This window comes from Coturnix japonica, chromosome 2 (genome assembly GCF_054131305.1).
Source record: "Coturnix japonica strain WE chromosome 2, WE-NBRP24, whole genome shotgun sequence".
In the NCBI taxonomy this organism is placed as follows: domain Eukaryota; kingdom Metazoa; phylum Chordata; class Aves; order Galliformes; family Phasianidae; genus Coturnix; species Coturnix japonica.
In genome coordinates, this window is record NC_140664.1 from 104,368,231 (window position 1) to 104,380,417 (window position 12,187).

Genomic DNA, 12,187 nt, shown 5'->3' on the forward strand with positions numbered 1-12,187 from the left:
TGTAACACTGACATCTCTGCTACCAGACTTGAGCTTTTCTGCATAACAGTGTTCATTAATATTATAGAAGTGTGGGAAAACATTCATGCACCAACCCAAATTACACCACAGATCCTGCTGAGACCTCCACAGCAAATGTAATGTGTCAAAGATGCCTTATGCACCGAAGAAAATGTGTGATGTCTTCAGCCCAATGAAGACAAGTGAAGTTCTTTTTCTTCAACATATTAATGTATTTAGAGAGGAAGGAGTAGGATCATTACAGACTGAGCAGGAAAATGTTTAATGAAGCAATGCCTCTTCATAAGAGAATACTGACTAAATGGGTAAAGAGGGAGAAAAACTCCCACTGTTTTAAGTTGTTAAAAAGAGCAAATACAAGTTTAAACCCGTAATTAACAGTCTAGTCAACAAAAACTTTGCTGAGAAAGAATAAAGCTCAGCAAATTCTCAGTAAATTAACTGGAAACAATCCAATGAGTCTGAGCATCAGTCAAGGAAAACAGAGCTTTTAAAACTTCCATAATCAGAATATCTTATCCCACATCTGTGGTTTGAGATCCACTATCAAATCCATACCGAACACATCCTTTACTGTCAGGCATTCTACCAACTGTAACATGAGAAAAGAGAACTAGGATCTTACCTTTAGCAATGCTAAAAGGAAGATTTTTGACTTCTGGAGCATCTATCACATTTTCTCATCCTAGAATGCATTAAATAAAGAAGAAGCTAATGGATATTGGAATAAAGACAGGAGATACATAGCAGACAGGAAAATTAAAGACTGCAGAAAGAGATGGAAGATAGAATTACAATAAACATATGAGTTAGTTGAAAATCTGTAAATAAAGAAAAAAAACACTGAAAAATTAATTATCAGTTACATAAAGGCGCAGGAAAAATGACAGCAATGCTCAAGGAAAGATAACAGCATGGCATAGAAAGATATTTTGTGTACATTTCTAAAATACAAGCAGACACATAGAAAACTTGACATATAAGTCAAATACTGCAGGGCAATAAAACTCCAGAGTGCAGGTGACACAAAAGAACTTTTTACAACCTTGCTATTTTAACTGTCTTTTTTTTGGGGGGGGAGGGGGCAATCCCCCATGGCCATTCTGTACAAGCATCTAGCAACGTGGGAAAATGTGCTTTCCTTGAGGATTTCAAGATGTGTACATTTGATTTTAACACACAGTGAGTTTTCAACCAAAGCCCCAGGTGTCAGGTTCTTGCAGATGTCTGCCTTTCAGACAAACAAAGCGTATAAACATATCTTGGCATCTGAGTGCTTAACATCTATGATATTACTAATTCAAGTATTCAATTAATAACTCTTCGCTACATAAAATTCAGTGAGGTAAAGAAGCATTAGTGCTGCTGGATATCCATCTGGAAATAAGGGCCTGAAAACTTAGCCAAGTCATACAGAAAAACCATGACAAGATTACTTTAAATATAATTTATGCCACTGTGTCTTCAGAGCAAGATATAGGAAATCCTACAAACATCACAGAGAACAACATAAAAGTGACACTGAAACAGATTGAGAGGTTTTGTTTATGACAGTACTAAGACAGCAAAAGGCACAATAAGATATCACATATATTGCTAAAGATGGTTCATCACATCTATTTGACTGATAACTGACTGGGATAGTTAGCTGCACCTGCCCCTTGGAGTCATATCCCAAGAACAAGAGAGTGTAGCCCTGCCAATGGGCAAATACCGTCCCAGTTATACAAGAAGTTTTATCCTCTCCAGAGATTGCACATGATTACAAAGGTATGACAGGGTTAAAAAAGAAAAACAAAAGGCAGAAGCATGCAAAGTGCCTCGTGTGAGAAGAAGGACTGCAATGCTGTCCTAAAAACATGAGTGATGCTAGGGTCAGCTACCACAGTACTGGGCTCTGTGGGAAGATGAGGAGGGCAAAGGAGTAAGCCAAGTTTGTGGAGTTGACTCTGGGAGCACAGTATGAAAGGTAGAGAGCATCGTAGTCAGTCACTCACAGATTTTTATGTGGCTCCTAGGGTCAGAAAGTCTGGCTACAAAGGGTTTTCACTGCTGATCTCTTCCACCAAGAGAGAGCTCCATCTCAGGCATGATTATCTGTGTGGATTCCATAAGCTAAATTAAGTCTTCTTTGGCATTTGAGCAACTGCACCATCTTAATTGTGTGCCACAAAGGTTAAATGGCACACACATCTGACTGTGAAGGAAATTCACTAAAAGCATTTTCTTTATCAGAAATGTGCTAGACTGATCTCTCCTCTTGTCTTCAAAACTGGATTCCCTGATGAAAAATATTGCATCTCTCATCTCAGCAATGTCACTCAGGTCAGTGCTAACAAGATGTGCTCAGCATCTGGGGCTAGCTTGTAGTTGTTACTACTGAAGGTGCCAAGATTAGAGAGGAATTTCTTGTTGCTGGAGTTTATATGCTTAAACCAGGAAGTAAGAATGGAAAGCGGAAAAAGACAGAAGCCAGCCGACCAACCCCAGGAGGTGACTTGTCAGCTGTGTCATGATTGCACTCAATCTGTTTGATCTGTCACTTCTGAGCTCCAGAAAGAACAGTGTGGAGAATTAAAAACTATACAAGCCTTTTCTACAGACCGCTTTTCTTAGTTATCCATTAAGATAAACTAGAATTTTGAATAAATATTAAAATTTTACAACTAGAAATCCATTAAAAGGGAACACTGTTTTATCTGACTTCCAGTCCACTACTGAGAAATTTTATAGGTTTGAAATATCTGACACTATTATTACAATTTTCTTCAAGACACTGACTGCCTTGGTATTCAGAAAAGACACGCTCATTGATAAATCTTGTCTCTTACTTCTCTATTAAAATGGGACATAAACTTGCCATATCGAATACCCTTGCTTTAAGTCAGGTTTATCAAACTACCCTCTGACAAAACAAATACTCTTTTGAATGAATTGTTTTCTTTCAACTCATCTTCTTGTGACACCAGTGTGTTTGTTACAGCATAAGCACAAACCAGTCATACTGTCCACATGTATTGATAGCTGTATTTTACGTCTTTTTATTCCTTTTTCTCTTCGACAATTAATACAGACATACACTAGCTTATATCCAAATATATTACTTTGCAATTAGTATTAAAAAGACAGCCATAAGCTGGAATCTGGAGGTTAAGATTCAGAGGTAATTCCCCTATCCAAGCAGTCTAGTTTGCTGAAGAACTGAGGCCTGATCGATTTTACCCAATTTTACTGAAAACAAAGATATTTCTCAACAGGGTCTGTGTACATTGAGGGACATCCTGCCTGGCTACTCTAAGTACAGAGCTGGAAAGCAAGAATAACTGTGAGCTGGAGTTGAGCAGGAGCCACAGGACAGCATCAAACCAGGGAGAAGCCAAGAACTGCCTGCAAGGTGCCAGGTGATCTAAATTCCCCAAAGAATGTCTGTGGCAGGGGAAGTCTTTCAGGATCTCAGAGCATGCCACAATGAAATCCTAAGTCAGTAACAGAAAAATGAATACATGCCAACAGCAAATGAGGTGGGGAATGAGGGTGCAAAAGATCACCGATTCAGTGAATAATTGAAATGCCATGATTAATCAGTGCGAGCCTGAACTTCAATTACAGAATGGATTCATCATCTAATGAAACACCAAATGTACTCAAGCTATAATGTTCTCCCTCAAGACAGCACATGAAATGCACATCAATATTTTGTTCCCCAAAATCTTCCAGTGAAGACATCTTTCTAACAGCTGTTCATGACATGATGTTTCTAGTGACAGAGCAAATAGCATAGGCATAAGTTTATGGATCTTACAGCTCTGAATATTCTCTCTAAACAATTAAAGAGTGATAAAATGGTTAAGGAAAGCCAAAGGAACATTTTAAGCTGTAATTACTTTCTGATTGTGAGATCACCAAATATATTACTCTTTATTATAGATTAACAGCTTACTTAATTATACTGTGTGGGCAAATGAATCAGCACTTTAAGATTGATGAGTTGTACACATGGTAAAATTGTATTTGACTTTTCTCCCTTTTCATCTCAAGTAAAAAATTATTTTATAACTCTCTGACGATAAATAATTACGTGAAGCTTAGCAGATATAAGAACAGATCAGCAACAAAAGAAAAATATTATCAGTTATCTCCTATCTTCCCTGTGATGCTTTTCTTCTGGAAGTTTTCTGTGACAACAGATTCTTTGGAATCAAATTTGATATGCTTGTTAGAAATTAAAACAACAGCTGTCAGGGATGCTTTTAGCCCTAACAAAGTCTGAATACAGTTTTACTCTTCCACTGTCACCATTCTTTGATTTAACTCTTAATGCTGCCCACTTTTCTCAGTTTTCACCTGCATCATCTTCAGATGATTTAGACTACAAAAACTCTCATTCTTTCCTTGTGCAATACACTGCTGATAACTATGAACAACATTCTGACTGCACACCTATGCTGTCAGAAAAAGGAACCAAAACATTACATACGCTTCTAGTGTGTTTGAGTGGCAACATGAAGTAAGTGAAAAATGAAAAGTAGAAGATATAAGCTGAATATCATCAACTGTTGAACATCATTCATCTTTGTATTTGCAAGAAATCAGCATGATAATCTACAAGTGAATGAAAAAAAGGCCTACTCTTCAGCAAACACCTCTGCAGAATGGATTTGTTTTACCACTACATCAGGACATGAAGAACCATATTACAGATGATTAACGTAAATGCTCCAACACAGACAAATAATGATCTGATGTGTTCTCCAAAGCCCTATAATTTGTTTCTTGATTAATTATTCTTCTGCATTACACTCAAAACTATTGTTTAGCATTTAAGATCATATTCTATCCACTCTCAGTCACGTTTTCTGTGACATCATTAAAACAATTCTGTTCTAGCAAGAAAACCTGTTCCAGGAGTAGCTAAGCCAAAACTCCAGATGATTTAAACTAGGAAAAAACTATTAGGAAGGTTTAAAACAATATAAATATTTCATCTTCTTCAGGTAAGAAGATTCAGAATAAAATCTGTTCTAAAGCATGGGTATGAACTGAGTGGACTGGTGCTTTTCATGGACAGGCAATTAAGCAGGCTTTCAACAAAACTGATAGAATCCAATGGAAAATGTTTTCAAAACAGATGGCCAGTTTCACAGTATTTGCTGATCTTTTTTATTCTACCTAACCAGATGAGGTTTAACAAAAGCAAGTGTAGAGTCTTGCACATAGGGAGGAACAATTGCATGCACCAGTAAAGGTTGGGGGATGACCTGCTGGAGAGGAGCTCTGCAGCGAGGGACCTGGGCATCCTGGTGGATGACAGGTTGGCCATGAGCCAGCAGTGTGCCTTCGTGGCCAAAAAGGCCAATGGCATTCTGGGGTGCATTAAAAAGAGTGTGGCCAGCAAGTCGAAGGAGGTGATCCTCCCTCTCTACTCTGCCCTGGTAAAGCCTCATCTGGAGTACTGTGTCCAGTTCTGTGCTCCCCAGTACAAAAAAAGACAGGGATCTCTTGGAAAGAGTCCAGCGGAGGGCCACAGAGTTGAAGGTGAAGGGCCTGGAATATCTCCCCTATGAAGAAAGGCTAAGTTAACTGGGTCTGTTTAGCCTTGAGAAAAGATGACTGAGAGGGGACCTGATCCAGGTCTATAAATATCTGAGGTGTAGGGGGCAAAGTAGTGAGGGCAGACTCTTTTCAGCAGTGACAGGACAAGGGGAAATGGCCAGAAACTGGAGCATAGGAAGTTCTGCATGAATGTGCACAAGAACTTCTTTACAGTGAGGGTGATGGAGCATTGGAACAGGCTGCCCAGGGGGGTTGTGGAACCTCCTTCTCTGGAGATATTCAGGACCCAGCTGGACGCCTACCTGTGCAGCCTGGTGTAGGGAACCTGCTTTGGCAGGAGGTGACTCGATGATCTCTGGAGGTCCCTTCCAACCCCTACGACTCTGTGATCTTATAAAAGAACATGGTCCAAGAGGAAAAGTGCCATGTTCTGACTCTACCCAGTAGCTCATGATGGATGCTCCTTCAGCTCAATTCCACAGTACCATATCAGAGCAAATGTCTTGATCTCATGATAATTACACTGATCACCTCAATGATTACCAGCATAATCAGTGACAAGTCTTGCAATTTAATCTTGATAACTGCATCTGGTGACTGCAGATGGTGTCCTTGTCCAAATGAAAATCTCATTCTTACTTTGCACAGTGTAACAGAGAAGTGTTATCAGAAACTTACAAGCCTTCAAGGTACTATCTTGCAAAGACAGGCAAGATTCAGATCGTCTAGAGACTTTTCTACTTTTAAGGGTACTTATTTGTTTTCTGTAAACTGTTATCTTCAGGCTCACTTAGAGGTTCATCCAAACATTCCTGCAGTTTACCAGACAGTGGGAAGAGAGAAGCTGTAATTAGGCTGGGGAAACTGGGCTGATAATAAAGTCAGCAAGGCAGAAATAAGCCTGCAAACCTGAAGGGACCATTCAGCAAGGAACATGCTAGCAGCTCTGTAAAGCTGACAACAGTTGCACGAAGCATCCAGCAAGACAGCTGCTGGCTGCTGATACCCAAGCACTGGGGAGCCCTAGAAGAAATAAGATGTGTTATAGACTTCAAAATAAGACAGTGAAGGGAGGAGAAGAATGAAGCAGAGCATAACTAAAAGTTGCTTCTCTCTGCCATAGAAAAGGTCTCCAGGAACTGCTACGGGTCACTGCAGTCGAAACCACATCTAAGGTAAGGTACCTCAAAAAGAGATAGAGACGTGAGCAGGGACAGTGCCATAGAGATAGTTTAGCATCCATTTCCACATATCTTTGTTGCTGACTGAGATCTGTTTTACCTTAATGTCTCAAACCACAGGAAACCAAGGCTGTTTCTTTCCATGCACAACTGCCCTGTGTCAAAAAAAAAAAACAAAAAAAAACCCAAAAAAAACCAAACCAAACAAACTGCAATAATCCATGGCACTAGGAGTCTGCAAGGAAAATAGCTGCGACAGTAGAAGCTACTAATAAAATGAAACAATATGATTAACATCCCTAAGATGAGACTACAAATAAAAGGAACATACTTCCAGAGCAATTTTTCTGTAAGAAAGTAATCTGGAAGCAGTGGTAAGAAACCACAAGCTAAATTAGTTGTAGGGGACAGTGCTTTAGAAGAGCACCACAACAGATATTTATTCATCTCCTTGTGCTTTGAAATATGCTGGGTGTATAATAACAGGACATCCATGAGGCATTCAAAAGTAGATAATCTCATTAAAAAATAAAAGTAGCATTTTTATATAGAGAAATCCTGTAGTGTTTGAAATTTCCAATTGCAAATTCTTCAAGTGAAGGTTAAATACTGCAATACCACAGTGTTTTAACACCAAAAGTAGTTAAATTCAACAAATTTCATAAAACTGTGAAAGAGAGTGTAAGTATGGAATAATTATTATCAATAAACAATTAGGCAGCTGTGAGATGGCATTGAAATGACCTTCTGGAATCAAGTAACATACTGAGTTAACTACAAGCCATTTGGGCTTGCTGAAGAAACAGTTTGATCGGCGATGCTGGTTTTGCTGGGTCAGTGGTTATTCAGCTGGCACAACTGACTTGCAAAGCTGAGAGAGCAAAGAGCACATCTGCAGCAATGCACAAATATATACTTCATGTTTATGCACTAAAGATGTCAAGCAAAGTATCATAAACCTCTGCCATATCAAACCACCCACCAACATAACCACATCCTCACTTTTAATATTTTAATCCACTAACAGCTTCAAATAACTATCATTTCTTTTTCATCAGCTTGCCAGAGAAGCATATCTATTTTCTTTCAACATATGCAATAGTACCAGGCTAATAATAGATTCCTATATTTAGCTATCATTGCAGCTGTACAAACTGAACATGCAACAGTCTGGAAGAGTTAGAAATGGAGCTTTTGCATTTCTGTGAAAGCAAGGCTAGCAGCTTCTCATCAAGACCCAGAGCATTTAGCTCTGCTGGCTTCCATCAGCATTAGAGCCCAAGGAGAAGGCCAGCTCACACACAACCTCCACAGCTGCGTTTCAGCTGAGGATCTCCCAGGCAAGTGAAGTCTAGCAGTGGAAAGCTTCAGTGCCATTTGTGCTGGCAGCATTTCCCTAATTAAGAGTTTAAGGCCAGATGGAGCCATTAGATCATCTAATCTGACCCTGCCTAGGATAGGTCCCCTGCCTATCCTATGACGTGCTGTTTTACCAGTAAACTCCATATTGAGCCCACTAATTTAGGTCAGACTAGAGCATGGCTGAAGTGAGGAGATTGCCATGTGCACAAGGCAGTACCTCTTGCACCAGGTGTACATGTACCATCCCACACCAAGTGGTAACAGGATGCCTTCAACAGAGACTTCACCCAGAAAATTCACTTCCACCAACACCTGCTGTAATAGCTAAGCATACTTCTCCATCAAGAAATTCATCTAGCTGATACATCTGCTCCACTAACACCTAGGCAGTAAGCAAGAATAACAGCGATTTCAAAAAAAAAAAGAAAGAAAAAAAAAAAAAGAAAAAAAAAAAGGCTATATTGAAAGATTCTGTTTTGCTGCTCATCAGAAACATTTGATTGCTACCACTTGTCTCCAGATGAGAACAAGAACACTGGTTGTTTTTGTGATGTGCTAGTGAGTTACCTTAGGCCCTCGGCTGCCATTAAAGGACTCTACAGATTACGTGTTCTAACTAAGCAACAATCAGTATGTCTTCCATCCTAAATAACTGCCTCAATCCTTCCCAGGAAGTCAGGTAGAATTCTTTTATTTTTTAAAATCATGTAGTATTTTTTTTAAGTCATAAAAAACTTGCAGTCTACGTTTCTCATCTGAGGATGTATGATCATACGAAGTTGATATGACAGCTTGACACGGGAGGCTGAAATCCTCTAAGGGTTCTCTGACCCTTACTCAGCAAAGTATTGAGCCTGGCTGCAACCCAGCAGCTTGGTGAGAGGCAAGCCTTCAGAGTTCAGGGGGCTGAAATAAAAGTTGTTTATCAACAATTGCTAAATAATAGGAACAGCTCTAAAGAGAAAATGGATTGGCATTTCTCAGTGGAAATAAACACCAGCCTTTATCAGACTTGAAATCTAACTGTGCTAAAAAAACAAAACCAAGACACAGCTGCTCAGTACTGAGTGAGCAGAGATTTTCCACTCAGACAGCCATTCTTCCCAAGGAAAAAAGAAAATGAAGAAAGAGTCAGAAGAAAGCACTGCAATGGCTGCCTCCAAGATGAGAACAAAGCATAAAAGTCATTTATTTTCTAAGGGAGGAGAGGTCTTTATTAGCAATTACTAGAGCACAACAGGAAGAGAGTCAAACTCAGTTCAATAAAACTCTTATTTTAAAGACAAGAATGTATCAGCTTTCTGTGTGTCCCCACAGAGTTTACACAGCCAAGTTGACTTTGGCAAAGCTAACTGATACAAAAAGCAAGGGTTGTGAAGAAAAAAAATCTTGATTAGCTGGGCAGTGATCCAATGAGCAAGACACTGGGGGCTGCAAGTTCACAGGTGAAGAAACTCACAGAGAAATAATTTATAGTAAACTAAGTTAGGTTGTGATAATGAAATCTAAAGACATGCAGGGCATGATTTATTTTACTAAGGCTTTTTAAAAAGGGAGAACCAAGCAGAGGCAATAGTAGGGAAAACTTAACTCCAGTTACAGTTGGTAATGGCACTGAGAAACTTAACTTGATGTAATTAGAGCAGGAAAAAGAATTCAGGATTTTTTTTTTAAAAAAAACAAACAAACATGGCCCCTCTCCAGCAAGCTTGAAGCCCTAACACAGCACAGATGAGGAACTGCTACCTCAGCACGGGCACTTGATCACTGCCAATCCCTTATCCACCAGCACAGACCAAGAATGGAAAACCCGAATGGGAAAAGCCTGTGTAACAGCAGCAGTCCTCTCACAGGTCACCAGAAAGCACTGGCCATAGAGTGGCTCTGTGCCTCATCCCTGAGGGCTATGCATGGCTCCCCAGCAGATGATAGCTGGCAGCAGCATGGGCTTGGCTCCAGGTGGGAAGGGCTGCAATGCTGTTACGTCTTTGACTGTACCTCCTGCCACCCACCTGCCTTTCCCTGCTCACGCTGTGAGAAATGGCAGGAGGGGAGAGAAAAGTGCGAGCCACTTTATAATGGATGAATGCATCAGTTTCCAGGAGGGAGAAAGAGAGAGTAATGAAAAAGTGTTAATATTAAAGTAATAAAGCTTATAGCCATTTTTCAGCCCAAAATGTGTAACACCATAAAACAATGCTTAAAGGCACTCACTTCTGTTCCAAACCAGCTGCACGGTAAGGCACCCTGCTATTAGCACAGAAGTTGTTTATTACCATTCTCATTTCAGTCTGATTCCAGGAGAGTCATAAAACTGCATTTTTTCACTCACTACAAGACTCCAGGTGGCCCTGGGTTTTCTTTGGTATGCCAAGTCTTGTTGTGTCACCTGCAATCCCTGCCCAGTTGCTAATCCATTCATTTCTAACAAGACGAATAAAAATCACACTGGCTGAAATGAATTTGTCCCCAGCGCTTTGTACACGTATTCTGTTCTTCTTTCATTCCTGAAACAGCACATCTTGGTGAGATGTGTTTAGAATAATTACAAGAGTGGCTTTGTCTGCCAGTACACATCTCATGCATCCACACACTCCCTCAAAACATTCTGGTTTGTGATAAGTGAAACATCGCTAGTTCCTCACCCACAACAACTTCTTAAAAAAAAAACCAAAATGTGGAGAAACAATGAAATGTATCAGCAGAGCAGATAAGTAATGGGTATTCTTTTAAGAATCTAAATCTTCCTCTATTTTAATTTATGCTTTCCATCACAAGAAGCACCACACTGCTCATTCCCCTACCTCTGAGTTGTCATAGATGTAGTACCACAGTGTTCCACCAACGCTGGTCCTTCCTCCAGAGTCTGGTTCGTATCTGAGCACCTCCTGCACTTCTGAGTCCTTCCCTTCTTGCTTTCAGTCAGCCAAAGGCACCTTCCAGTTCCACCCTGCCCCTCCTTATTGATGGTGAAGGTAATGGACCAGTTCATACGTGATAAAACAATTTCACAATGCAGTGGTGGCACACACACTTCTAGTGCTAGTCAGGATATGGTTCAGGAACAGTTTTTCTGTGTCCCACAAGAATGCTTACAGAAAATGTTACGTTTTACATTTCTTGCAGCTGCACAGAGAATCCTGTCTTTGCAAACCATAATGTCGAACCTTGCAACCTTTGCTAGCCTGAGGAACAGTCTACTATTAAGCCTCAGCTAACACAGCGCTGACAACTAATTTTCAAGCTGATTCATGATAGATAAGCTGAATTTGAAGGTAGACAGCGTCTAGCAGACAACAGCAATGTTACAGCACCCCTAGGGCTCTCATAATGCTCTGCACTCCAAAGTGCTTTCCTTTGGGAGATGCTGTGTTAGCTGAGGCTTAATAGTAGACTGTTCCTCAGGCTAGCAAGGAGACACTTGTAGCCACAGTACAGGTAAGACACTGCATATTGTAAATGTTAGATGCAGACCCTCATCAACAGCACTCCTTCAGACCTCAGCCCATTTCTGTGCTATACTCTTCAATCGCTGGCTTCTTGTTATCAGTTGCCCTGCCCCCTTCAAAACAGTCAAACACTCTCTCCAAAATGAGTCTCTAGATAAAGGAAAAATCAACTACCTTTGCAAAAAAATAAAACAGCAGTTGTTTTTCTTGAAAAGAACAAATACAAGGATATGCCTCTTTAGCATGAAAGCTGCACAGTCTCAACTCTAGTGGGAATATTGCTCAGTAAAGAAATCTCTGGAGTTATAACAACTTATCTCCATGACATGCTACACTGAATAGGAAGAAACAAATCGAGGTGGCTTTGGGATGTTCACAGCCATCAGGAGGTGAAGACCCAAATGTTGCGCAACTTTTACTACATTAACCCACAAGACCATTACTTCATTCTGAGTTACCTTTATGGTAGCACAAACAACTTAATGAGTGATCAGTTCTCCATCAATTATTTTAACAGCTGTCTTAATAGCGCAATCATTTATTTATATATAAAAAAAAATACTTGACTTCTCTTAGAATCAGCGTTAGTAGTAAGATGAGAGAAAAAAATGTTCTATTTAA

The 12,187-nt window shown here is 39.9% G+C and overlaps 1 protein-coding gene across 4 annotated transcripts in view; it reads right to left on the reverse strand.

The window, feature by feature from the left end:
- Positions 1-12,187, reverse strand: part of LRRC3B (leucine rich repeat containing 3B) — a 57,281-nt gene that overhangs the window by 16,753 nt on the left and 28,341 nt on the right. Inside the window, exon 2 of one of the 4 annotated variants that reach the window (XM_085538358.1) lies at positions 647-706. The exons of the other annotated variants lie outside the window; for them this stretch is intronic. The gene's annotated coding sequence lies outside the window, so the exon portion shown is untranslated. The remainder of the gene's footprint in view (positions 1-646; positions 707-12,187) is intronic. 4 annotated transcript variants of the gene reach the window in all.